The sequence below is a fragment of the Artibeus jamaicensis genome, unplaced genomic scaffold (assembly GCF_021234435.1).
Source record: "Artibeus jamaicensis isolate MK-2021 breed Jamaican fruit bat unplaced genomic scaffold, CSHL_Jam_final contig_3176, whole genome shotgun sequence".
NCBI lineage: Eukaryota > Metazoa > Chordata > Mammalia > Chiroptera > Phyllostomidae > Artibeus > Artibeus jamaicensis.
The window spans coordinates 3747852-3774751 of NW_026521740.1; the positions used below are offsets into that span (position 1 = coordinate 3747852).

General features: G+C 42.0%; 1 protein-coding gene and 1 pseudogene across 3 annotated transcripts in view; both read left to right on the plus strand.

The window, feature by feature from the left end:
- The first annotated feature begins 206 nt into the window (after window positions 1-206).
- LOC128627109 (nibrin-like) lies at window positions 207-19854 on the plus strand (annotated as a pseudogene).
- STX11 (syntaxin 11) overlaps window positions 3771-26900 on the plus strand; it is a 31071-nt gene continuing 7941 nt past the window's right edge. Inside the window, exons 1-2 of one of the 3 annotated variants that reach the window (XM_037144923.2) lie at window positions 3771-4028; window positions 4445-4638. The gene's annotated coding sequence lies outside the window, so the exon portion shown is untranslated. Of the gene's footprint in view, window positions 4029-4444; window positions 4639-4859; window positions 5455-26900 lie in introns of those variants that run through there. The other 2 variants (XM_037144920.2, XM_037144924.2) reach the window with 2 other exon arrangements.

Sequence of the window (26900 nt, forward strand, 5' to 3'; positions counted from 1 at the left end):
ATTTTGAAAGATGTTTGGTTTTTGTGGTTCTGATATACTTTTACATTTTCTTAAGGGTCATGAAGGGATGCTGGCTGTGGTCCATGAACCGAGAGAAGTTGTAAACCGTACTGAAGGAAGGAGTCAGTCCATTCGAAGGGTGTGTTAAAGGAAACAGAAGACGGACAAAGATAAGGAGCTGCAGCAAGGGGATGAGATGGAGGAAGATGAGGAAAAAGAGAAGAATGCCACATCTCAGCCCCAAAGTAAGGCTTTCTGATGTAGAAATATGTACTTTCTAAACAGCACAAATTCATGTCAATGAACAAAATGGAGATTAAAATTGTTCAGCCTATTTGTGAAAATTACACTTGTTGAGAACTCAGTGAATTATTCAAATTCAAAACCAATATTTAAAGGCTTATGACTAAACTATTATCTGTAAAAGGCATGGCTTATTTGTTATGTTCTGCTTCTACTTTTCTTTCACTTTTATCAGTTCCGCAGGAGAGGGCCATGGTGCAAAAGGGGTTTTTACCAGCAATGAGTATTGAGTAACAGTCTCATCTTAAAATACTTTTGCAACTTGTCATGCATAATAGCAGTTGCAGAAAGATTGGTTTCCCTTAAGAGCTACTAAGTGGATCAGTTCTGCCTCTAAACCAGATTTTTAAAGCCCATCATCTTTTTCATTCTATTTGTAAGCATACAATAGGCAGTGCATGCTAAATAAACTTCAGGGCTCTTACAAGTATGCCAATATATAAGAAGAAAGTTTTCACTTAATTGCAATTTGGGTTAATATAAGAATATGACAGTATCCTTTAAGGAATTACAGGCAGGGGAAGCATTTAATCAAATCAAAATTGTACAACTTCCAACCACTCGATTTCTACCCTCCTTGTGTATCAGGCACAGAAAAATAAGCTTCCAGAACAACAAGAAATTTGCTTTTCTATGAATTATCTGTTGCATTGTTTTTTAAGTAATTTTTTCTAAGCTTACTTATAGTTTTTCATGGGTTAATGGATTTATTGAATTTTCCCACAAATCAGAATGAAAATGAAATGCTAGAGGAAGAACACCAGTGTTTAGATTGGCTTACTTTGGAAGCCTCCCACACTCAGAGGTGGTTCTCGAGTAGCCTGTGACTTGGATCTGGACTTGAGGATAGTAAAGGGATCATGAGTAGGAGCCTAGTGGTGACCAGTGACTCACTTTTTCCCTCAAGATTATTTTCTGTTCTTTCATCAGTTTAAGAACCTCTGCACCTAGAGGCCAGGTTCCCTCCATTTCTTCTATGCCAGTCTTAGCCACCTGTGGAGGGAGGGAGGGAGGGAGGGAGGGAGGGAGGGAGGGAGGGAGGGAGGGAGGGAGGGAGGGAGAAACTGAAAAGAGAGAGAGAGAGAAAGCATGAATAAGGAACTGGCTCAACTGTGGAGGCCGAGAAGTCCCATGATCTGCAGTTGCAAACTTTAGCCCCAGAAAAGTTGGTGATCTAATCCCAGTCTGAGTTTGAAGGCCCAAGAAACATGAGAGCAAATGGTATAAGTTCTGGTTTGAAGGCCAGTCGAAGGCAGGAGAAAACTGATGTCCCAGGTTAAAGACAGTCAAGCCAAGAGAGAAGAGATTCTCCCTTATCTTGCTCTTTATTCTATTTAGGCTTTCAATAGATAGTGAGTCCCTCCCACATTGGGAAGGACAATCTGATTTACTCAGTCTACCAATTCAAAAGTGTTCTCATCCAGGAACACCTTCACAGACACACCCAGAATCATGTTTAACAATCTGGGAGTCCTGTAGCCCAGTCAAGTTGACTCATACAATTAACCATCACAGCCTCCTAACCAATTGGCTTGCTCACATCTTTGTCCCCTAATCTATACTTAACACAACAGTAGGGGGAAAAAGCACATCATAGGTCTCCTCTGCTAAAAATTCTTTAGTAGCTTCCCTTCGCAAGCAAAGTAAGATTTAAAAACCATTATGACCACCAAGGCCCTACATGTTTCATTCCCTACTCCTCACCTCACCCCCTGTCATTCCGTCCCTTCTCATCCTGTTCCACACACACTGATATTACCCCAAGATTTACACCTGCCACGAGGCCTTTACCTTTACAGATCCCTCAGCTTAAAATGGTCTTAACCTAAATATCGTTGTTTCCTCCCCTGACTGCTTTGTTATCTTGGGAGACTTGGTATATATTCTAACCCCTCATTTTTTCTATTTGGCTTTATTTTTAAATAAACTTACATTTTGGGGGAATAATTTTAGATTTACATACAAATTGAGAAGCTCAGGTGCCCAACATGAGACCCACAGTCTTCATGTTGTCCAGGATGGCTGTGAAGGTGGCCCAGCACAAAATCATAAATTTACTTAAAACATTGTGACATTTTTTAGTGATTCCGTGTTGCAGTGTATTTAATGCATGGCCCACGAAAGCTCTTCTTCCAATGTGGCCCAGAGCTGCCAAAAGGTTGGATGGCCCTGCTTGCATGAACCTCGTTCCCAGTTCCCCCATCATTACAATCTCATATTAGTGTGGTACATCGTCACTACTAAGGACCCAATCTTGACACTTTAATATTAACAGAAGTCCACTCTTTATCTAGTTTTCCTTAGTTTTTATCTAATGTCCTCTGTCCCCTCCCTAGGAAACCACATTACATGTAGTTGTGTTTCCTTAGGCTCCTCTAGGCTGTGGCAATTTTTCAGATTTGCCTTGTTTTGGATGATGTTGACAGCTCTGAGGAATTGTTGGTGTTTTGTAGAATGCCCCATCATTGGAATTTGTCTGATGTTTCTCTTATGGTAAGGCCAGGGTTGTGGGTTTTGGGGAGGAAGACCACAGAGGAAAAAGTGACATTTTCATCTCGTCATATCAAAAGTACAGTGATTAATATAAACATGACTGTTAATGTTGACCTTGATCGCCTGGCTTGAGGTAGTGGTTTTCGGGTCTCTCCAGCGTAGAGTTACTTCCTTTTCTCCATTCCATGCTTTTGGGGAAAAAGTCATTGTGAGCAAATCATATAGGAATTCTTCTGCACGGGTGATTTATCCCTTCTCCACCATTTATTTATTTTTTCAACCATTTATTTATATCATTGTGGATTCTTGGATGTCTTTGTTTACTTTGTGTTGTAATCCATTACTACTTCCTTTTGTAGCTCAGACTGTCCCAGCCTGTGGCCATTGGGAGCTCCTGCATTTCCTTGCATCAGTGTGGGCTCGTTTCTTCTTTGAGCACTTAGAACTCTTCAACCTTATTTTTCAAGGTGCTTTCCACATAGAATACCTCAAGTCATATACACTTATCTGTTCACCCTTCCCCATTGGAATGCCTGGTCCTTGAGGGCTGAGTCTTGCGGTATTTTTTGAGACAGTTGTAGCCTCAGTGGCGGATTGGACGCTCAATGGGTAGCAAATGAATGAATGAACCCGCCGGGTGGCAGGCCCGCTCGGAGGGATGTGTTCGGGCGGCTTCTGGGAAGACCAAGATCGCCGTCCAGCCTCCGAGCTGTGACGCGCAGGCTTCCGGCCAGCTCAGAAGTCGCGGCAGGTGCAGGGCGGCCGCAGCCTCCAGCGGTCACACCCACGCTGCGACCCAGCAGCAAGTGTCCGCGCCGGGAAATCCACCGACGGGCCAACGTCACCAGCGGCGCGGGGATTCCCCGGGAAAGTCCTGTCTACCCCTGGGGGGGGGGGGCGGCACAGCATCTGGAGGGAAGGCGCGGGCAGGGGAGGGGAGGAGGCTGCTCCCCAGGGTCTGGAGCGCACCTACTCACACGGGGCGGGGACAGGCGCAGGGACCCAGTGCAGTCCTCCGGGGGCGGGGCCTGGTCCCCAGCTGTGAGCGCTGCGGCAGCGCCCAGATGCTGCGACGGCGGCGGTGTGGAGGTCCGGTGGCGCGGGAGGAGCAGCCAGAAGCGTGCGGGGACGCACCACAGGTTTCCGGACTCTGACAGCGCCCGGCGAGGGGCGAGGGACGAGCGCCCTCGCAGGACAGGGCGTCTGGGTTCGCCCGCTCCTGCGGGTTCCTGGTTCGTTTTTCTCTTTTTCTTTCCTTAACTTCTCCTGGAGCAAGGACGCGCCCCTCCAACCTGTGCGCAGAGAGCTGCGGGATGGGGCTCCCCCGGGGATTGGGGACTGGCTGGCTTGGGCCCTCGAGGGGTGTCCTAGGGGGGATTTCGGGTGTGACCCGGGGCTCACACCGACTCTTCACCTCTGGGAACCTTGGGTTTCTCAAACAGAGCAGAGAGGGCTTATTTCTCCCATTGGGCGAGGGACTGCGCGTTTAGGTCTTCTAGAAATTATTTCAGATACCTGTGCATACGCTTCCCTTGAGTATTCGCTTAAGACTAGTTCTACTTTAAGTCTACTCTGGAGTTTTGTTTTTCGTTTTTGTACTTAGTGGGGGGCTTTAGTAAGGTTGGATCACTTCTTCACTTCCTATTAGGTCACTTTCTCAACAATACCACCAGAATGGTGACTTCTTGACTTCACAGTATGAGCAAGGAGCCAAGAAATGTGGAGCAATTGACACAGCCTGGAAGCAGCTCCTTATAAGCCCACATGAGACTTTTTTTCAGAGGCCTGAAAACAAGAAGTGGTGGCAGCATCTTTGTGATCCCCACTGTCTGAGACGGAATTGTAAGTCCACTGACACCGGCGAGATCAGTATTACTTCCTGTGGTTCCCATGCACTTGTTTAAGCCGTTTCTCAGCAAAGGGAGGAGTTGTTATTTCCACACGGGTATCCAAAAATGAGTCACAGGCTGCTCTTTTAACTGCAAGACTTTGTTAATGAGCTTTTGAGAAGTGAGGTTTGCTCTCGCCGTATTTAAAATAAGACTTAGCTGTGAAATGGGTGCACTGCTCCACCGGCGGTGGTATAGGAAATAACAGTTCAAGTTTTCAGTTTCCTAAAACGCCTGCCGGTTGGTACAACATACCAGCTAGGGTCACTAGGCTGATGTTAGATAACCATTTAAATCACATGCTTTGCCACAGAGGCCCAAGAGAAAATTAATCTCATAATTCAGTCACTGATTTGTTATTACTTTCACTGGCATGGTATGGTAGAGACGTCATTTTACATAGTGATTGTTCACCACTCTATGAATCAAAATATTTTGGGTCATTCGTCATTAGTAAATTAGTGCTAAAACCACACAAAAGTTTTTGAAGAAGGTGCATACCAGTTGGAACTGAGAAATTAAAGTGTTTAAACTGATAGGACTTATTGCAGCAGGGTAGCAGCTCTTAGGAAGGACCGTGTGTTATCCCAGAGACAGGAGAGAAGGGAACAGCGTCTCTACTGGGGCTGAGTGAGTCCAGGCAGCCCCGCCTCTGCCAGGCTCTTCCTGGAGCTCTGCTCAGTCATGAATGAGACAGGACCCTGCCCACAAGGGCCCTGAAGGCCAGTGTGGAAGGTCAGAAATCCACTGGGAAGTCCACCAGAAGGAGGTGAGCGCTATGACAAATGAACGCCCAGAGCAGGGCTTCTGTTCTCATGTGACTGATGGTTGTGCAAGTCTGGGACTTTGAATGAACCGGGTCACCACTGGGAAAGTAAAGAAGGCTTTGAGTTGAATCATCTACTTGTCTTTGTAAGCAGTCTGTTGTGCTTATTGATAAGCCTTTCTTCAATAAATGATGTAAAATCTATTATTTAGAAAAGCATGATGTTTAAAGCTGTTTGAGTTAACTATATTTTGCATTATTTCCTAACCATGTAAGATAAACCTAGCCTGTTATTACCCCTAGACAATCACAGAAACTCTTGGTTACTCACTTTCTACAAAATAGTGACAAATTAATGGCTTATAACTTTATAACACTGTATCGAAGTAACTTTCTGATCATTGTTTTTATAGTTCACATCAATCTTTTCCAACACATCGTAACTGTATGAGTCAAAATGAGTAAATCCACTGTGTCATAGCTTACTGTTGGAATTGAAACCAGTTGAAGTACTTTTGGACTTGATGACAAGATATATTCAGTTTCTCTAATTCTGTAAAGTAGCCAACCAGTAAGGGTAACAGTGCTAAATTTTAGACAGTTTTACCTGAATTTTCATAGTTCATTTCTCCCTTAAGAGACTCAAAGACACTCTTTCCGTGTGAAAGAAAGGATTGAGTGTGATCATCATCACACTCTGTGAACTTAGCACAGACTTTACTCCTTTAAGTGTTAGGAAGTATTTATTGATTAAAAAACGAACCTTAATGTAAGAGGAAGGGGTGCTGTCAGGAAGAGGGGAGGACCGGTGGTGACTCAGCAGCAGGATCAGCGTCCTATGGTCAGGGAACTCCAGCCTGTCTGATGTGGGCTCAGGGTGAAGGCGGGGGAAAGGGCTGGAGAGAGAGGCTGGGCCACATCACAAAAGCTTGTGTGCCCAGTAGGAGCTGGGAGCTTATCTTATAAAGTGCTTTAAGCTAGTGAATATTATTGTCACATATGTGTTTTCAAAAGACAATTTAGAATTAAGATGGAGAATACATTGTTTGAGAATGGCACTCGCCGAAGGGAGACAGAGGAGATTTCTGTAATAATGTCTGAGAAGAGAAATGAAGGTCTGAGTCAGGCAGTGAGAGTGAGGAGCAGAAAAGAGGGAAGGAGCTGGCAGATGTTTAATAGGTGAAACCTGGCCCTTTTAGAAGTGGGTGGCGGTGGTGAGGGACAGAGAGGGAGGAGTTGAAGATGACTCCCACATTCCTGGCTGATGACTGAGATAGGGGCTTAAGTTAAAGAATAGGAAAATGAACAGAAAGATAATGAAGACCTCATATAGTATTTGACACATTATCAGCATTCATTATAACCTTCTGAATGAATGAGTAATAACAGCTAAAATTTAGTGAGTGCTTATCAGTGCCAGGCACTATTCTAGGTTCTTTATGTGAATTTGGTCTTTCACTACTCACTGCAACCTTGTGAAGTAGGTATTATAACTGACTGCTTTTGACAGATGAAGAAAGTACAATGTTAGTAATAAATAAAGTCAGAAATCTATCCTGAGCATTTGGCTCCAGAACTTGCATTCTGAACCATTCTTCTGTGACATGCTGACTCCATGAATCGGTGAATGAATGAATGAACTTGGGCACTGTAGTAAACTTGAATTTGAGTCATTGCGATGATCCCAACAGTTTGCCTTCATCCAGGAAAAGCCCAATACACGGTTAGATGCGCCTCCCTCCCTCCTTGCCATGGATGGGTTGTGCTGCAGGGCAACCCTGCCCAAACCTACACCCCGAAATATACCTGGTTGATCTAGACCGAGCCTAGAATAATTGGGAATTGTAAGCATTGTAACGGAGATACACAGTGACTGAAGGCTCCCAGAGCTTCAACTCTTGTGTCCTTAGAACTGCCTTGGTGACCTCGCTTGCCAAACGCTGAAGGTATGTTTCTTAGACAGATGCGAAGTTTTGTTGCTAAGACCTGTAATGTCCCTCCCTAGGGGAAGCAGAAAGGCTGGCCTGGGGGTATTCACCTCCAGAGCATGGTCCAATGGTGGAAGACTCGCTAACAAATGCAGGCAGGTCCATAAGAACTCCCTTACACTCCGGTTTGTGATCTGCCTTCTGAGGACTATTCCCTTCTGATTCTACCCTGAAGCAGGTGCTTACCTGCCCACCCCTGCCTTTAACTCTCAGAATCTTATTAAGTGAGGCTGGCCTGCTATGTCCCCTGTCTTTTTTATTTTGGTTGGGCAAAATGGCTCAAGTCCCTGGGCTCAGGCCCTGCTTTCTGTTTGCAGCATGCAGGAAGACTCCTCTGGTCCTGATAAAGGTATTTTTGACTAAGAACCCCACCCACCTTTCCCCCTCTACACCGGCCCCAACTCTTCACCGTTCTCATTGTTTCACGATTCAACCTATCTTAACTCTGATTTTTGTTCAGCAATCAGGGTCCAGTTCTCTTTTTCCCAGAGGCCTCTACATAGGGCCACTTAAGGATTATGAGCACTGAGTTAATGTACCTAAACCAAATCAGCAACCTCACTGTAAGTTTGAAGTTCTTACATGTTTTCTCCACACGTGGAGAAAATGTTTCACTCAGCATTTCTTCAGATTTATTAGGAAATCAAGATATGTATTAGTAGTTTCCCGATACCTGAGACCGATAGCCTTCTGGGGTGGTGCAGCCTACATGTTGATCTGTTGGTCCGAATTCCTATATTTCTGCCTGTAATTCATTCATTGTTCAGGTAACAAGAAAGGGAAAGGTTGCAGTTAATATTTCGTGTGGATTTGTCTTGCCTCTTCCATTGGACTGTGTTTTCCCTGAGGGCAGAGAGCAAAGTTGGGAGTCTTGTAGATCTCGAAGGTCCTCCCAGTTTTAAACAATTTGTGACTTTTCCTGATAAAGAAACCATCTGTTAGAGTAAGGCATTTGTTGGTCACTCCTTCTGGGCTTATGAGTATCAGGCCTTATTTCCGTATTTCATTCAAGTTCTTGGAGAGGCTTAACAACTTGGTAATTTTAATGTGAAACAGAGTTTTAGAGTTGGTCATTTTCAACTATCCTTCTTGATCTAATCAGATGTTTTTGAATTCATTTGTGTGCTATTACATTTTTCTTTTCAGTGGATACAGTATCAGAGTAATCCAGAAAATATTCAATTGCCTAGAAAAGCAGTCTTCATTTTATGTACCCAACTGTTTTTACTTGTTTGTTCAAAATGCCATTCCATTACTCATTGAATAACTTATTGGGTAATAATGTGAATTCTGACTCTAGAGTAGTGGAAATTGTTCTGCTGCTGTCTTCAGATGGAAACAGTGAACAAGTATTGGTCTGTTTCAGTTTCAGGAATGTAGCAATGCATACCTCAGTTCCTGGTTTTATTTCTAATTTTCTAATATGTGCGTAGGTATCTTCATGAGTGACCCAAATCTGTTGACTTGAGACATGTTAGAACATGATCTGTAAGCCAAATTGTATAATAGCTGTAGATGTCCCACTTCCTCCTCCCCTCTTCCCTGATTACTGCGTGGGAAACAAACACATAGTGAGGTTAGCTGATAACATGATACAACTCTTTACAAGGAACTCTTACATATATTTTTTTTATTTTTCAATACAGTTTATATTCTATTATATTCAATACAGTATTCAATTCAAACTGTATTTTTCAATACAGTTTATATTCACTATTATTTTGTATTAGTTTCAGGTATGTAGCATCATGGTTAGAAAATCATTTACTTTACAGAATGTTCCAGGACCTGATATTTCCAGCACCCACCTGGTGCCATATGAATGTATTACAATATCATTGACTACATTCTCTGCTGTACTTCTCATCCCATGACTTTTGTAACTACTAATTTGTACTTCTCAGTCCCTTTACCTTTTTCACTCAGCCCCCTGTGCCTCCTCTCCTCTAGGAATTATCAGTCTGTTCTCTGAGTCTGCTTCTGTTTTGTTTGTTTGTTTATATTGATCTTTAGATTCCAAATATAAATGAAATCATATGGTGTTTGTGTTCCTCTGATTGACTTCTTTCACTTAGCATAATATCTCCTGGTCTATCCATGCTTTCACAAATGGTAAGATTTTGTTCTTTTTCGTGACCAAGTAATATTCCACTCTATGTATGTTCCACAGCTTTATTACCCACTCACCTATTGATGGCCACTTGGTTGCTTCTATAGTTTGGCTATTGGGAATAATGCTGCAATGAACATATGGTGCATATATTCTTTCATATGCAATAATTCTTTCAAATTATTGTTTTGGTTTTTGTTTTCAGATATATATGCAGAAGTGGAATCACTGAGTCATAAGAAGTTCCATTTTAACTTTTTGAGGATCTTCCCTACTATTTTCCACAGTGGCTGCACCTATCTACATTTCTACCAATAGTACAAAGTGTTCCCTTTTCTTCACATTATTGCCAACAGTTATTTGTTGATTTATTGATGATAGCCATTCTGTCAGGTGTGAGGTAATATCTCATTGTGGTTTTAATTTGCATTTTTCTAATGATTAGTGATGTTGAGCATCTTTTTCATATACTTTTTGGAGAAATATCTATTCAGGTCTTCTGCCCATTTTTTAAATTGGATTGTTGGTTTGTTTGGTTTTGGCGATGAGTTGCATGAATTCTTCATAAATTTTGGATATTAACCCCTTATCAGGCATATCATTGACAAATGTGTTCTTCCCACATTTGTCTTTGGGGTGGGGTGTCAGTGGGGTGTCTTTTCATTTTGTTGATGGTTTCCTTTGCTGTGAAAAAGCTTTTTAGCCTGATGTAGTCCCATTTGCTTATTTTTTCTTTTGTTTCCCTTGCCTGAGGAGATATATCAGAAAAAAATATTACTAAGAGAAATGTTCAAGATTTGACTGCCTATGTTTTCTTCTAAGAGTTCTATGGTTTTGAATCTTACATTTAAGTCTTTATTCCATTTTCAGTTTATTTTTTAATTATATTTCATTGAGTATGCTATTACAGTTATTCCAGTTTTCCCTCCTTTGCTCCCCTTCACCCACCACCCCACACCCCCTCAGGCCATCCCCTCACCATTGTTCATGTCCATAGGTCATCTGTACAGGTTCTTCAGCTACTCCATTTTCTATACTGTACTTTACATCCCAGTGGGTATTCTGTAACTTCTTATTCATACTTCTTAATCTAGTCACCTATCTTCCTGTTCCTTCTCATCCCCCTCCCATCTAGCAATAATCAAAATGATCTCTGTATCCATGATTCTGTCTGTGTTCTTCTAGTTTGCTTAGTTTGTTTTTTAGATTCAGTTGATGATAGATATGTATTTATTGCCATTTTATAATTCATAGTTTTGACCTTCATCTTTTCTTAAATAAGTCTCTTCCATATAATACATTTGAAATGGAATATACTATATTTTATATAATAATGGTTTGGTGATAATAAACTTCTTTAAGTTTTTTGTTTGTTTATTTCTCTGGGAAGCTCTTTATCTGCCCTTCAATTCTAAATGATATCTTTGCTGGGTAGAGCAATCTTTGCTGTAGGTCACTGATTTTCATGACTTTGAATATTTCTTACCAGTCCCTTCTAGCCTGCAAAGTTTTTTTTTGAAAAATCAACTGACAGTCTTATGGGAATTCCCCTGTAGGTAACTTAACTGCTTTTCTGTTGCTGCTTTCAAGATTCTCTATCTTTACCCTTTGACATTTTAATTATGATGTTTGTTAGAGTGGGCTTCTTTATATCCATCTTCTTGGAACTCCCTATACTTCCTGGACTTGTATGTCTAGTTTCTTCACCAAATTAAAGAAGTTTTCTTTCATTATTTTTAAAAAATAAATTTTATTGAATATGCCATTACAGTTGTCCCATTTCCCCCTTCATTCCCTTCCACCCTGCACACCCCTTCCCTTACCATTCCCCCCCCCCTTTAGTTTATGTCCACGTGTCTCAAATTCTTTAGATTCTATATTTCCTATACTATTCTTGCCCTCCCCCCTATCTATTTTCTACCTACTGTCTATGCTACTTACTCTCTATACCTTCTCCCCCTTCTCCTCCTCCCAGTCCCCTGTTGCTAACCCTCCATGTTATCTTCACTTCTATGGTTCTGCTCCTGATCTAGCTTTCCTCTTAGTTTGCTTTTGTTTTAGGTGTGGTTGTTAATAACTGTGAGTTTACTGTCCTTTCACTGTTCATCTTTTTTTATCTTCTTTCCTTTCACTGTTCATCTTTTTAATCTTCTTCTTCTTAGGTAAGCCCCTTTACCTCTTCCCCTTCTGGTACCCCTATAATTCAGATGTTGGAACGTTTAAAGATGTCCTGAAGGTTCCTAAGCCTCTCCTCATTTTTTTTGAATTCTTGTTTCTTCATCCTTTTCTGTTTGGTCATTTTTTTCTTCCTTCTGATCCACTCCATTGATTTGAGTCCCAGTTTCCTTTCCATCACTATTGCTTTCCTGTGCCTTTCCCTTCATTTCAATTAGTTTAGCTTTCATATGTTCCTCTAATTTGTGGCTAAAATCAACCAGTTCTGTGAGCATCCTAATCACCAGTGTTTTGAACTGTGCATATGATAGGTTGGCTATTTCTTTGTTGCTTAGAGTTATTGGCTCTGGGGCTTTGAGCTGTTCTTCTTGAGCCATAATGTTTTGATCTGTTCGCATCTGTTATGTATGAGGGGCAGAGCCCTAGGTGTTCACCAGGGTGGGGTAACTCAGTCGCTGGGTTGTGATGCTGTATGTGGGGGCTGGGTCAGAGAGGGGCAATAGCGGTACCCTCTGCTGCTTCCCGCAAGCTGCTGGGTCCTGAGCAGTCTGTCTCACTGCTCGCTCCTTCACTGGTTTATCTGTGTGCAAATGTGTGACCGCGGTCAGCCTGCCACCTTGTGCCCTCACTGGGTTCCCCGGTTGCTAACCCACACCTGGGATCTGCCAACTGCTGCCTGTGCCTGGGTCGATCCCACAGATCTTTCCCGCCCAACCCTGCTATGCCTCTTACTGGTCTGGCTGAACGGTTCGTTGTTGTCGGACTTCCATATAGTTCAATTTTTCTGTGTTTTGGTTGCATTTTTGTTACTAAAACTTTATTGTTTTTAAACTTGGTTGTTCGAGGAGGCACAATGTTTCCACCTAAACCTCCATCTTGGCCGGAAGTCCCTTTTCATTATTTTTTAAAATAGAGTTCCAACTTCTTTCTCTTCTCTTCTCTTTCTGGCACCCCCATGATGTGAATGTTGGAACATTTAAAGTTGTCCTAGAGGCTGCTTACACTATCCTCACTTTTTAAAAATTATTTTTGCCTTTTTGTTTTTATGATTGGTTGTTTTTTTCTTCCTTGTGTCCCAATTCATTGATTTGATTCTCGACTTCATTCACTCTACTGTTGTTTCCTTGTAAATTGTTCCTTATTTCAATTAGTGTATCCTTCATTTTGTATTGGATTCATTTTATGCTGTCGAGGGCCTCGTTAAATTCCTTGAGCATCCTTATAACCAGTGTTTTAAATTCTGCATCTGATAGATTAGTTACCTCTATGTTGTTTGGTTCTTTTTCTGGAGTTTTGATTTTTTCTTTCATTTGGGCTATGTTTCCTTTTCTCCTCATTTTGGCAGCCTCCCTGCATTTGTTTCTAAGTATTAGGTAGAGCTGCTCTGATTCCATGTCTTGGTAGTGTGGCCTAATGTAGTAGGTGTCCTATAGGGTCCAGTGGCACAGCCTCCCGTTTCACCCAAGCTTGGAAACTTGAGGTTTGCCCTTTGTGTGGGCTAAGTACACCCTCTTATAGGTGAGCCTTATTGCTGTTGGCAGCTTCAATGGGAGGGATTTATTCAGGCCTGTCAGCTGCAAGAATGACTGTGAACACTGACCACCTACCTCTGCCCTCAGTGAAGTATCAGCTCTGTGAGGGCAGGGTGGTGGTGCTTTGACATAGTCGGTAGCTGCTCACTGGGTCTGCATGCCCTGGGGTTTACCTGGGTGGTGCAGGCCAAGGCTATCCCCTACCTGTGTTTTGCCCAGGACCACCCTGCCTGAGCTACAATGTAATCTAGGAGGGCTGTGACTTGTGTTGGACTTGGAGATTTCCAGGCAAAGCCAAGCTGTGCATCTAGGCTGGCTGCTGCTAGTGCTGGGCCTAGGGCCACTTACAAGAGGTATGGGTGGCTGGGGGCTCACTTTGGTTGGCTGTTGCATGTTTGAGAGAATTTAGGAAGTTGTGAAGCATGAGCTAAGACCTGCCATCCAAATAGAAAAGCAGCTTGTTTGGGCCTGTAAGTTGGGTGAGACAGCCTCTGGGGATCTCCAGGCATGGCAAACAGTGTTAGCCAGGTTGACAGAGTCTCAAATATGGCACCAGCCTGCCAGCTCTGTGGCTCTGTGGGGAGAGGGTTTAGAAAAGGGGCAATGGCTTCTGCCCACCTTTCTGTCTGGGAGAAAGCTGTCCCCAGATATCACCTTGATGCCAGACACTTCGGTTTCTCTCTGTATACCACTGGTGCCTTTCAAGCTGATACACTGGTGCTAGAGCTCAAAGGGAGTGAGTCTGAGTAAGTCTGTGTGTAGGTTCTTTAAGAGGAACTGCTTGGGACCTTAGAAGTTTCCTCCACCAACTCAATCCCTGCTGGTTTTTTACAGCCAGAATTTATGGTGACATATCTTTCTGGCATTGGCATCCTGGGCTGGGGGACCTGGTGTGGGGCTGGGAATCCTCACTCCCAAGATATCCTCCCGGATTTTTATTCAGCACAAGTGGCTGTGGGACCAGCCCATTCTATGTCTCTGCCCCTCCTGCCAGTCTGGATGGATATGATTTCTTTAATTCCGTAGTTGTGAGACTTACATTCAGCTTAATCTATGATGGTTCTGAGTGATGGTTGTTCTATATTTGAGTTGTAATTTTGATGTGGTTGTGCAAGGAGGCAAGCCATGTTTATCTATGCCGCCATCTTGACTGGAGGTCCTAGAGTTTATTCTTATATTATGGTATAAGAGGTGGCCTAGTTTCTTTATTTGCATGTGTCTTTACAGGCTTCCCCAACACCATTTATTAAATAGACTGTTTTTTTACCCCATTGTATGTTCTTGCCTCCTTTGTCAAATATTATTTGACTATACAAGCATAGGTTTATTTCTGGGCTGTCTATTCTGTTCCATTCTCTATGTGTCTGTTTTTATGCTGATATCAGGCTGTTTGATTACTATGGCCTTGTAGTGTAATTTGATATTAGATAGTGTCATTCCTCCAACTTTGTTCTTCTTTCTCAAGATTGCTGTGGTTATTTGGGGTCTTTTATTGATTCTGTATAAAATTTTTAATTATTCTAGTTCTATAAACACACCATTGGTATTTTGATTTTGGTAGGAAGTGCATTGCTCTGGATAGTATGGACATTTTAACAGTGCTAATTCTTCTTATCCATAATCATGAGTTATGTTTCCATTTATTTGTATCTTCTCCAATTTTTTCTCCAGTGTCTTATAATTTTCTGAGTATAAGTCTTTTACCTCTTTGGTTAAATTTATTCCTAGGTGTTTTTAAATTGACTCTATTGGGGTGATATTGGTTAATAAAATTATATAGAATCCAGTGTTACTATTCTATATATATCATCTGTATGTTGGTATTGTGTGTTCACCATCCCAAAGCACCTAAGTATTTTTTAATGCAATCGTAAATGAAACTGTTTTCTTAATTTCCCTTTCTAATAGTTTACCTTTAGTGTATAAAAATGCAATCAATTTCTGCGTATTTATTTTGTATTCTGATTCTTCACTGAATTTATCAATTTTGATAGCTTTTTTGCTGGACTCTTTCAGGTTCTGTATATATAGTATGTTGTCTGCAAAGAATGGTGTTTTTTACTTCTTGTCTAATTTGGTCAGCTTTTATTTATTCTTGTGTGATTGCTGTGGCTAGGACTTCCTGTACTATTTTGAATAAGAGTGGTGAAAGTGGGTATCTCTGTCTTATTCCTAATTTTAAGGGAAATGCTTTTAGTTTTTCACCATGGAGTGTGATGTTAGCAGTGGATTTGTCATATATGGCCTTTATTATGTTGAAACATGTTTCCTCTATTCCCACTTTGCTGAGAGGTTTTATGATAGATGGGTTTTGGGTTTTGTCAAATGCTTTTTCTTATCTATTGATATGATTATATGATTTTAATCCTTTATTTTGTTTATGTGTTGTATTATGTTAATTGATTTGCAGATACTGTACCAACCTTGCATCCCAGGAATAAATCCCACTTGATCATGGTGTATATAGTCTGTTTAATGTATTGCTGAATTCAGTTTGCTAATATTTTGTTGAGGATTTTTGCATCTATGTTTATCAGGGATATTTTCCTCTAGTTTTTTCTTTGTAGTGTCTTTATCTGGTTTTGAAATTGGGACAATACTGGCTTTGTGAAATGAACTTGGGAGTCCTCTCTCCTCTTGAATCTTTTGGAATAGTTTGAGAAATTTAGGTGTTAGTTTTTCTTCTAATGTTTGGTAAAATTCATCTGTGAGGCTTCCAGTCTAACATGTTTGTTTGTTGGGAGTTTTGATCACTGCTTCAATTTTATTAAGTATAATCAATCTGTTCAGAATTTTTGTTTCTTCTTGATTCAGTTTTTGTGATTGTATGTTTCTAGGATTCATCCATTTCTTTCAGATTGTCCAATTTGTTGTCATATAGTTGTTCCTAATGTTTTCTTATAATCCTTTTATTTCTGTGGTGTCAGTTGTTGCTTTTCTTCTTTTATTTTGGTCCTCTCACTTTTTTTCATTATGAATCTAGTTAAAGTTTTATTAATCTGGTTTATCTTTTCAAAGAACCAGCTCTTTGCTTCATTGATCTTTTGTACTTTTTATAAAACTGTTTTATTTATTTCTGATTTGGTCTTTATTATTTCCTTTCTCCTACTCACTTTAGGCTTTGTTTGTTCTTTTGGTAGTTCCTTTAGGTGTAAGGTTAGACTGAGATTTTTCTTGTTTCTTGAGTTAGGCTCATAATGGCCTATCCTAAGAAGAATTTCCTTCCTAAAACTGCTTTTGCTGTGGCCCATAGATTTTTGGGTTGTTATGTTGGTTTTTTTTTTAAGTTAGTGGTAAGATTTATTGGGATAGGATTGGAAGGCTGCCCCCTTTGGAATCTCATCATATTTTCTCTGGTAAGTCTCATAAAACCCTTTTAAATTAAAATAATAAGTATTGTTGTTGTTGTCTGCATTCAAGTTCTATAGATAAGGAGGAAGATACTTGGAGAGATTGAGTGACCACCTAACGTTACCTAAGAAGTAAGGTGTAGGCCCACTACACTGTGCAGTCAGTAGTTGACTGAAGGAGGCAAGTTTGGTACCTCGGGTCAATGCCATTCCCTGGAAATAGACTCTGCAGTTTATTGGTAGGTCCTCTGGGAACAACATTGGCATGGAGAGAGGTTAGCAGGTTTACACAGGAGGGGGAATTGAACTATAGTACATGCACAACAGTGGCTCCAACGGAAGAGAACTTTGGAGCTGGGATGGCCTTTCAGAATCATTCTGCTGCCTCTAAACAAGGGGTCATTGTACCCCTCAGCTAGAATTGTACCACATCAGCTAGAATGTGGCTGCACCCAGGCTGAAGGCATAATCTTGGGCTAACAGCTTTCTTCAGTCAAGGGCAGTTCCTGGAGCTTTGAGCCCTTGGCAGATAATATTTCTGGCAACTGCGGGAACACGGGTCTTGGTCCTGAAGGGGCTCTGAGATCCACATCATCCAGAACATTTGTGTGGAAGACGGCATTCTCCTCTGCATAGGCTTGTTTGTGTCTTTCTGACCCAGACCATCACTCTGCTGAATGGAACCAGAAAGCTGGCATTTTGTTTAAGGTCCTTAAGGATTTAGAATAGCTGACCAGACAGCAAGAAGACAGTAATCTTAATCCTAGGAATATCAGGAACAGGGAAGAAGAGAAAGGAAAGGGTCGACCAGGACAAGTGGAGAAGTGGTACATAATAGAAGAGACTAACAAAACCCCTCAGCTGTCCATTTAACTGAAGTGTAGTGCATCCTGGTCTTCACTATAATTCTAGGCTTTAACATTGTAAATGGTAAACATTTTTGAGATATTAGGCTACATTTTTTCCTGTATTCTTTCCTTCCTCCTCTCTCTTCTTTTTAAGCCTTTGAAAGGCTCCAAATCAGTCCATTGAATCTCACTAAAGCCTATAGATTATAAGCAACAGAATTACCTGGGGTATTTAAAAACACCTCCCTCCCCAAACAACAACAGCAAAACAGAAAGGGAAGTCCAGGCCCATATTCAGGATCTACTGGAATAGAATCCTTAGGAGTAGAGGCCATGAAGTGGCATTTTAACAAATTTTCCCTAGATGATTTTGACACATGACAGAGTCCAAGATCCATTCCCCTAAGCCGTTGTGCCCTTGGTGGTGACTAAGCCTGCTGGTATTTTCAAATTAGCAAGCGGCCATGGGAACTGTGGGAGAGTTGAGGAATACCTCAGCTTTAATCCCAGCAGGCTTGATACAGTGGCATTCTTCCCTTATCTTTCATAGCCTCTCTCTCATGTGGCCTGAATGCCTTGAGTGGCTTCTGACCAAGATTGCTGGAGAAAGGGGGTGATAGCTCTGGCTGGGCCCTTTAATAAGTTAGATACCTGGGTGAGAGTTGCCAAATTCCTTGAATAGTTGTAGATGAGGGGAATTAGATGGATGAGGAATCAGTGAATTATAGGAATCAGTACATTTTGGGGGAGAATAATTTTTTTTCAAAAGGAAAGCACTCTTTAACTTGCCGATTTTGTGTCAGGTCATTGCAGGAAATACTAGTCACCTAAAGAATAATCTGATAAACTTCTGGGACATCTTGATATGTTTTATTCACTCCTGCAACATCAGATTGCTGTGGTTCCTATTATACTTTCAGTGTTTCGTGCCTTTGCGCAGGTCATCTTTGCCTTGTTTCCTTCCTCTTCTCCTTGCTCATCTACCTCCTGTTAAACTAGTTAGAATAAGTTCACACAGTATATTCTCTAAAAAGCCTTTCCTCCCTCACCCAGATTGAGTTCACCACCCTCCACTCAACTGAGAAAGCACTTCCATCTCTCTCTCTATTGTTGCACTTATTGTCATTATTCTCTCTGCCAGCCTGTGAGCACCTCCAGGGCCAGGACCATCTTTTTCAACTCTGTGTTCAAAAGACCTGGCCTCACCAACAATGGTTGAAAAAAAATCATTCTGGTAAACATAGTTATTCAACGAATATTTATCGAGGCTTTCCTATATGCCAGCCCAGTAGAGTATGGATTTGAGGGAAAGGCCAAAGGAAATAAAAACCCTCCGAATGGAACAAAAATTCAGGATGCCTTCACAAGAAACATCCACTGTAAAGGAACCCCCAAATAAGCTTGGGTAACAATACTGTTGTATCAAGTACTCTGGTGAGGATGGAAAATCCCAAACTATCAGCTTTCACCGGTCGGTGAAGCTCCCAGGTGTAAATTGAAAAGAGATCGGGATTCCCAGCAGCTGCAGACCAACTCCACCCGAACCTCCTTCCAGCCATACACCAAGGAAGGGGAAGGGGATGAAGAAAGTCAAGAAATTTTTTCATATAAATTAGTAAGAACGGAAATGTTTTGTTTCCTTCTAGAAACAAATGCAACCTGCTATACCCTCAATATGGAAAAATAAGGAGCAACATCTATCTCAGAATGAGCTGGTGGGGAAAGATAACTTACTTACAGATACAGATTCAAAATCCACTGTGAAAAATTCTGCCAATAAATCTCTTTCTACAGAAAAACTAAGACCAGAAAAGAGGACAATTGATGATTTTACCAAAGGAAATGAGGTATTGGAAGAGTTATTCAAGATCACAAAACTAGAGTTAGAGAGTTCGAAAACAAGAGGAAGATGTCAAAATCAGAAAAGCTCCCAGATTGGATATAAAAACAAATGGCCCTGTTAATGATGAAATGATACCAGAAAGTAACAAAGTATTTCAAGAAAATGAAATCAGGAAGACATGTGAGGTCAGGACAGAATTAGTGTGGTCAACTGAAAAAACCACCTAACAAGGACAGGCGTTGGGGTGACGGTGAGCCGCCTCCGAGGGAGGTGTCACTGACTGAACCTGCTGGTTAGTGACTCTGCCTCCCAAATTGCACCCAGTGTGAAAGATGATCATGATCAACTAAAGAATTTCAAGAAATTTAGAAAGGTTGCATTTCCTGGGTACAGAAAACTTCCACAGATCGTTAGAGAGTCAGATCTAATAGCTCATCGTACTCGAAAGAATACAGTTAGAAGAGTGGTTAAGGCAGGAAATGGAGGTGCAAAATTGATGTGCAAAAGAAGAGTCTCTTGCTGATGATCTCTTTAGATACAATCCTAACGTAAACTAGAGACAGTAACTGAGGATTTTATCCAGAAGCCTCCGAAAAACATTTACTTCTTGTTTCCTTTGGGAGACCATGCATATAGTTGATACAAGGGATTTAAGTTATAAATATTCCACAGCCTGAAGTTGTCAAATAAAGTGTACAAACCTCAAAAAGATTAACTAATGAATTTCCCTCACACAGGTCTAGATCTAGGTGCTTTTTAGACTGCTGGGTCCCTGGGTGAGTGAATCCGTGCACCAGTCCTTTAAGAGGGGATTTTCCATTCCAGCCCCCACCCGTGCCACCCCACCTTTTGGGTCTCCTGGCTGTAAGCCCCATTGGTGTTCAAAGCCAGGTGTTTTGAGGGCCCACCTCTTTGCTGCAGGTCCCAAAGGTTGGAGTGCCAGATATGGGGCTCGTCACCCTTGCTGCTCAGGGAGATGCTCTGTGTTCCTCCTGACTGGGGGTCGTCACATCGGGTGCAGGGGTAGGGGTTTGGGCGGGACCACATCTCTGCCTCATCTACACATATTGATTATTGTGGCGAGCTCTTCAGATAGCGCTCGGGTCCTTTTCAGATGAAATCGATTCATATGCAGTTTAGATTTGGTGTGAGCACGGGAAAGGTGAATTTAGCATGTTTTTGCACCCCCATCTTGGACTATTTCTATGAGACATTCACTTCAGCATAAAAATTTTCATTATAAGTGCATTTGTTTCCTTGGCCCTCTTTCATACAGTAAATGTAAGGCACCAAACAACTATACTAGCCTGATATTCCAAGTGTATATAGTGCATTAAGATTCTGCCCCTTGAGTTATAGGAATAATACAGAAACTGGTACTAGAAAACTGATCTGGTTTTGAAGATTATTTTAGATCATATGATCTGCAGAAGTCAGAGCATGATCTCTGACCCCACATTTGCTTTTAGGAATCATGTCAGTTAACTGAGCAGCAAGACTTCTTCCCTACATTTTCCTGTATCTGACTAGAAAACAAAACAAACCACACTACCACTAACAGCAAAACCTAATGAATGGGTTGGGGTGGGGAATGGGGCTCACCTTTGTGAGGCACCAATGAGGGAGATGTTTGATGGGCAGTTCTTGAAGTAAAATGGTCGATCTGCTCCCAACACAAAACCTAGGCACTGACTTTATTATAAACACGAAACCTTGAAGATGGCTGTCCTTTGGGCTGGCTTACAAACTGCCAGACTCTTTCACAGTCTCTGGGCTGTGTGGAATTGGGGAAACCACCTTGAGAATGGTAAAGGTAAAAGTAAAATGTGAAGGTTCTCTTCCAGTTTAAAATCCCTTCCCCATTCCTGGTTGCCATTGGTGTTCCTTTTTCCGTGATTTGCCTGCACGAAGATGGGGTTGGTGGGGAAGCACAGTGGGACCTGTCCTATGGTCCTGCATCCCTGGGAGGGGCCCCTAAACAGTGAGACTCCAGAGAACTGTGGTGCACCAGGGAATGGTTCTCCATTTCACATGACCAGGATCACTTCTTCTGGATGCTGTTTCTTACTCATTCAAACTTTAGGGTGGAAGAGAGTCTGGAAGAATAGATAATAGACTTGGTCATTGGTTCATTTATACAGTTAATATATATAGCAGTGTTAGATGATGAGAAATTGGTACTTTCCACGTAGAACAGTTCTGTATCATTTGATTTCTTCTCCTTCTTCCTTCTCTTCCCACAGAGATCGCAGGTTACTTTTATACTCAGAAAAAGAGGTTTGCAACAGAAGTAGTTTAAAACCCCAAATAATGTAGTAATGAACAGGTGTTGGTGTTCACTTGTGATTGTAGATGAGGTGGGTAATAACCTGTTAGTAGTATGTTAGCAAATGCACATTTATACAATAGTTACTGACCCTAATTAGTGTTTTGAATCCATTAAAATCCCAGAATAGACAATAATCGGTAGCATATACGGAGTGTTTACTCTGCCAGACACTGTTCTCAGAGCTTTACCTGGATTATCTCCTGTAAGTCTCCCACCATCCTAAGCATCAGGTTAGGATGGTTATACCTTATAACCCTTATAAGGTATACAGGTTATACCCTGTCAGGGAAGATAAGGTATAAAGAAGGTGACTATAAAAAAAAGGTGACAAGGAGGGGTTTGAAAAGTACTCATCCATTCGGCACTGACCTCTTGTTGCTGGGAACCCTGAAACCAGCGAGGTAGCCCAGGCTGGGGTCAGTGGCGTCAGAGTTGGGATTTGAATATCTCCCCAGGCTCAACACTTGGCCATAGGCTCTTACAATTCCCTAAGTAGATGTGGAATTCTAAGCAGGTTCTACAACTCCAAAAAGAAGTATCCTGATTGCTTTTTACCTTCTGAAAGATGAATAGGGCATTATCAGCTGTGGTGTTCTTACAACTTAGTTCACATCCCAAGACTTTTTATTCTGGGATGAACAGCAAGAAACTGCCGTGGCCCCGTCTGGGAAGGCAAAAGAACACTTGGCACGTGGCAGGGGAGTTGTGTTTGGAAGTTGCATTTTGCCTGCCCAGGGTTCTTCATTGTGGAGATCTGAATGGCAGAGGGAAGATACACTTAGAACTCCTCATCTCCATTTCAAAACCGGCTCTTCAAGTTTGCAGAACCTCTTACCAGACTGAAACCGAGTCAGGGTCAAAGCTGCCAGCTAGCGCACCGCCTTATCAAACAGTGTCTGCTGAGCCCTTCTACAGGGCCTGCTTGTGTGTGAGATAATCTTTTTTTAGCATTGTCTTTTTCCAATTCTCACCATGGTTATGACCACAATCCTCAAAGGAAAGGAAGGCTGCCCTCAGACGTGTTAAGAAGCACATGGTCCTTTGAGGTGTGTGCTTTACTGTAATATTTGCATGCAACATGAATAGAGTATTGTAAACATAAAGTGCATTAAAATCAAGGTACGTCATTAGGCCAGGGTCATCAAGAGGGTGACATATATCCCCAGGACAATTATTTGGGATGTGTTGCTTATGTTTGTGTTTTAAAATCATAGCAACGAACTTCCATTTTAAAATGAAAGTAAAATGCACAAACATTTGCTTTCCAAAATTATGATTTATCCATAATCCATGCCATTCTCCCAGGTCCTCATTGAAGAAGAACACAGTGAGGGGAATACAGAAGGCTGAAAGGGCTGTTGGAGTCAGCTTTGTCTGTATAACAAAGCACACTTGCAAATCATATTGTCACTTCTCATGCTTGTGAGGATTAAATGAGATAATTCATATAAAGCTTCTCTAACAGTAGGTGGCCCCAAGTAAGTCCTGGGTGGTTTTGTCTCTCAGCTCACCTGGGCACCATCATACGGCTACAATTGTGGGTCACCTGGGTGCTGGCCTCTTTCCTTGTGACCCTCATCCTGCAGGAGGGTAGCTCAGGCTTCCTTACGTGGCATTTTCTGTGTTCCTGCTGGTAAGGCGGGGCAAGCACAGTTGTGTGAGTGCGGTTCAAGTCTCTGCTCCCATCGCATTTGCTACTGCCCTCTTGGTCCAAGCAAGACTCGTGGCCAAGCCCAGATTCAAAGGGTAGAGAAATTGACACAACTTCTTGATCAAAGGTGCTGCTAAGATTTTGTGGTCATTTTTTGGTAATGAAGCACTGTCTGCCTCTGGTAAAATGTATTCACATTTCTCCTATAAGAAAAATGTGCTCGCTCTCACCCTGGGGTTCCCAGAAGTCTCATCCCACTGTGGCATCAGCCTCTGAGTCCACAGTCTTAGCCACAATTTACATCAGTTCTGGATACAGATGGGACACCTTAGATAAAACTCTTCAAATGTAGAATTTCTTGATCTTGAGACAATGGACTAGAAGTAAGTTATCTCCTCATACATGCCCAACATAAATGGTGAAATAGGGAAAGGATAACCCAAATATGTAAACCTTTAAAAACTCACAGTTATTAACAACCACACCTAAAACAAAAGCAGACTAAGAGGACAGCTAGATCAGGAGCGAACCATAGAAATGAAGATCATATGGAGGGTTAGCAACAGGGCAGTGGGAGGAGGAGAAGGGGGGAAAAGGGGAGGAGAAGGGGAGAAAATAAGTAGCATAGACAGTAGGTAGAAAATAGATAGGGAGGAGGGTAAGAATAGTAGGGGAAATACAGAATCTAAAGAACTTGAGACACAGGGTCATAAACTAAAGGGAGGAATGGTGGGGGAGGGTATTCAGGGTGGAGGGAAATGAAGGGGAGAAATAGAACAATTGTAATGGCATAATCAATAAAATATATTTAAAAAAATAAATTTCAAAAATAAAAATAAAAACAGAGGCACACAAACAGGTTGCAAGTAACAGTCGTGTCTGCAGCAGTTCCACCCAGGTCCCTGTGGCCAGGCCCCTCCACTCCTGGGCCAGAGGCTGTTCCCTGATTAGGACCCAATTGTTCTTTGCGGGAGTGGCCCACTGGTTTAAAGTTCTCCACTGCCTTTGGCTCCACCCTCTAAAGCATTCTTCCTTTCTCACAAGAAATGCCTTATTGTTGCTTCTGAATAAGCTTCCTTGGCCTCATTCCTGCTCATAGAAAGTCAGATACGCTGAAGCCTCTTTTCTTTTGAATGGTCTCTGTCTCTTTTAGGTCAAGCTTTTGTGCTTGTCAGTAAAACTCTTTTAAAACTTGGTAGATTTCCTAAGAATTCATGGGATCTCTAACTCTAACACCTACATCTACACTCTGTTCTTTGGGCTGAGCGGCAGGCCCCTGTGAGGGAACACCTGTAGGGGTCCCCGAGCCCCCGTGTCTAGCCGAGATGGTCCACAAGACAGAGGTTTTTACTCTGAGGCCATTTCTTACTGTAGAATCTTTTCTTCCAGCCGAAGAGGCTAGAGAGGTAAAAGATTTTATTTTCCAGTGCCGTGAGGTCTGGTTCTTCTCTATTTTCTCCAAACAGTGCTTATTGACTAGATAATTTATTTTTAGCTCACCTCTCTTGCAGAAACTTCTATGCAGCTAGAAGCACACCACCAACACTTTTAATATTCTGTTTTGAGATCTTTGCAGCTAGTTCCAAAATTCATTGTGTACATTTTTAATATCATGCTGACACGGGTAGCAATTTTGCCAATTATTTTGCTACTGCATAATAGCGTTTGCTTTTCTCTTGACTGCTGTACAATTTTCTCATCACTTTTGCAGTCTCCACGAACTGTTGGCGCACCATTTTCCCAGTTTTTGCTAATAGTTCCCTGCTTTCCACCTGCTGTCTGATCCCAAAGTCAATGTTGCATGTTATAGGTTTTTGTTATGGCAGTGTACGACTTCTGGGTACCAATTACTGTATCAGCTGGTTTTTACAGTCTACAAAACTGCTAGGAATCTTAGTGGCTTAAGCAGCAACAGTTTAGGGTTTCTCAGCTGTGGATTGGCCGAGCAGTCAGTGCTCTGTCACTGTCTCCTGGGCCGATTCAGGTGCCTGCAGTCAGCTGATGGGTCGGCTCAGGGTCTCATTGTCCTGCAGGGAAGCCCAGGCTTCCTTGTGTGGCTGTGTCCAGAGTCCCAGTAGCAAGCCCTTGTGTACAAGTGCTGTTCAAACCTCTTGTCTCATCACACTTATTACCATTTGGCAAAGCAAGTCCCAGTCTTGTGGCACACTCAAATTCGAGGTTTTGAGAAAGTCTACATACCTCTTTATTTGGAGGAGCCGTAAAGAATGCGTGGTAAATTTTTTTCAACCTTCTAGAAAGATGTAAAAGAGTGTTTGGGGGAAGAGAATGGGTCACTTAGGAAGTCAGATCAAGAAAGCTGGACGTGGCCCTGGCTGGTGTGGCTCAGATGATTGGGCATCGTCTGGTAGACAAAAAAGTTGAGGGTTCAGTTCTCACTCAGGGCATATGACGGGGTTTCTGGTTTGGTCCCCAGTCAGGGCACATACAAGAGGCAGCTGATTACTGTTTCTTTCTCACATTGATATTTCTCCTCCTCTCTTCCCCTCTCTCTAAAATAAATTTTAAAAAATCAAAAATAAAGTTGGATCTGAGTTGATGATCATCACATCAGGGAAATAATCTAACAATCTGATGCTTTTATGCTTCAGATACTATCTGGTACTAAAATAGTAAAGTTAACAGCAATCATTTAATGAGGTTTCAACACATGCCAGGTTCATGAATGAACACATATGTGCAGTGAACACATGCTGTACACATATTACGATGTTACGGCTGTCAGTGGAAATGAATGACAAAGGAGCAGAGGAGAGCACGTGTTCTCTGTAATAAGCCCACTTCCGAGAAGAGGGAAGAAGCAGCTGGACTACCAAGGACAAACCCCCCTCCCAGGTTCACCAGTCGGACAAGGAATCCATGCCGCTCGGCAGGAGTGGGTGGAGAGAGCCACCTACAGGGAAGGAAATCTGAGCGGGAAAAAATGTTTCTTCTCATCAGCACTAACCCCACTCACCTCCAGATCTTCCCACAGCGCCAGCGCAGGATCTTAGTAGACAGAACGTTATCATAGGATCTGGGCAGATGTGAGCTGAAGTCCCAGCCTGCTCTCTTACTAACGGGCTGAACTGGATGAGGAACTGAACTTTTCTGGGATCCACTCATCGGTCGATTGAAAACTGTGTTATCCTCCTCACAAAGTTGTTGTGAACATTGTGGATGGATTGTGTATCAGATGTTTGGTACAAAGAGTGAACTACTGGTCACTCCTTTTGTCACTGACATCACGTTTTCCTTTCCTGCTTAATCAGCAGGCTTGATTCTGAAAGGTTGCTGACCCCCATAGAGCACCCTGTTATTAAATGCTTGGTTTGTATCTCATTTCTTCATCTGTTACAGCCTGTAAGAGCAATGAAAGGAAGGCCAGTATCAGTGTATGGAGATAACTGAGGTTGGGTTTGACATTTTAATGCCAAAGAAAGAAATATTTTAAAACAAATGAAAGTGCATCACCATGCAATTCAAAGATGTTAATAATGATAATCTGAGTCAGCAATAAATCGGGCCCAATGACCTCTCTTTAAGGAAGCAATGAGATATATTACTGCATTTTAGAAGAAGATTTTTAATAACAAATGAGTGAACACCTTTCACCTTTGAAGGGA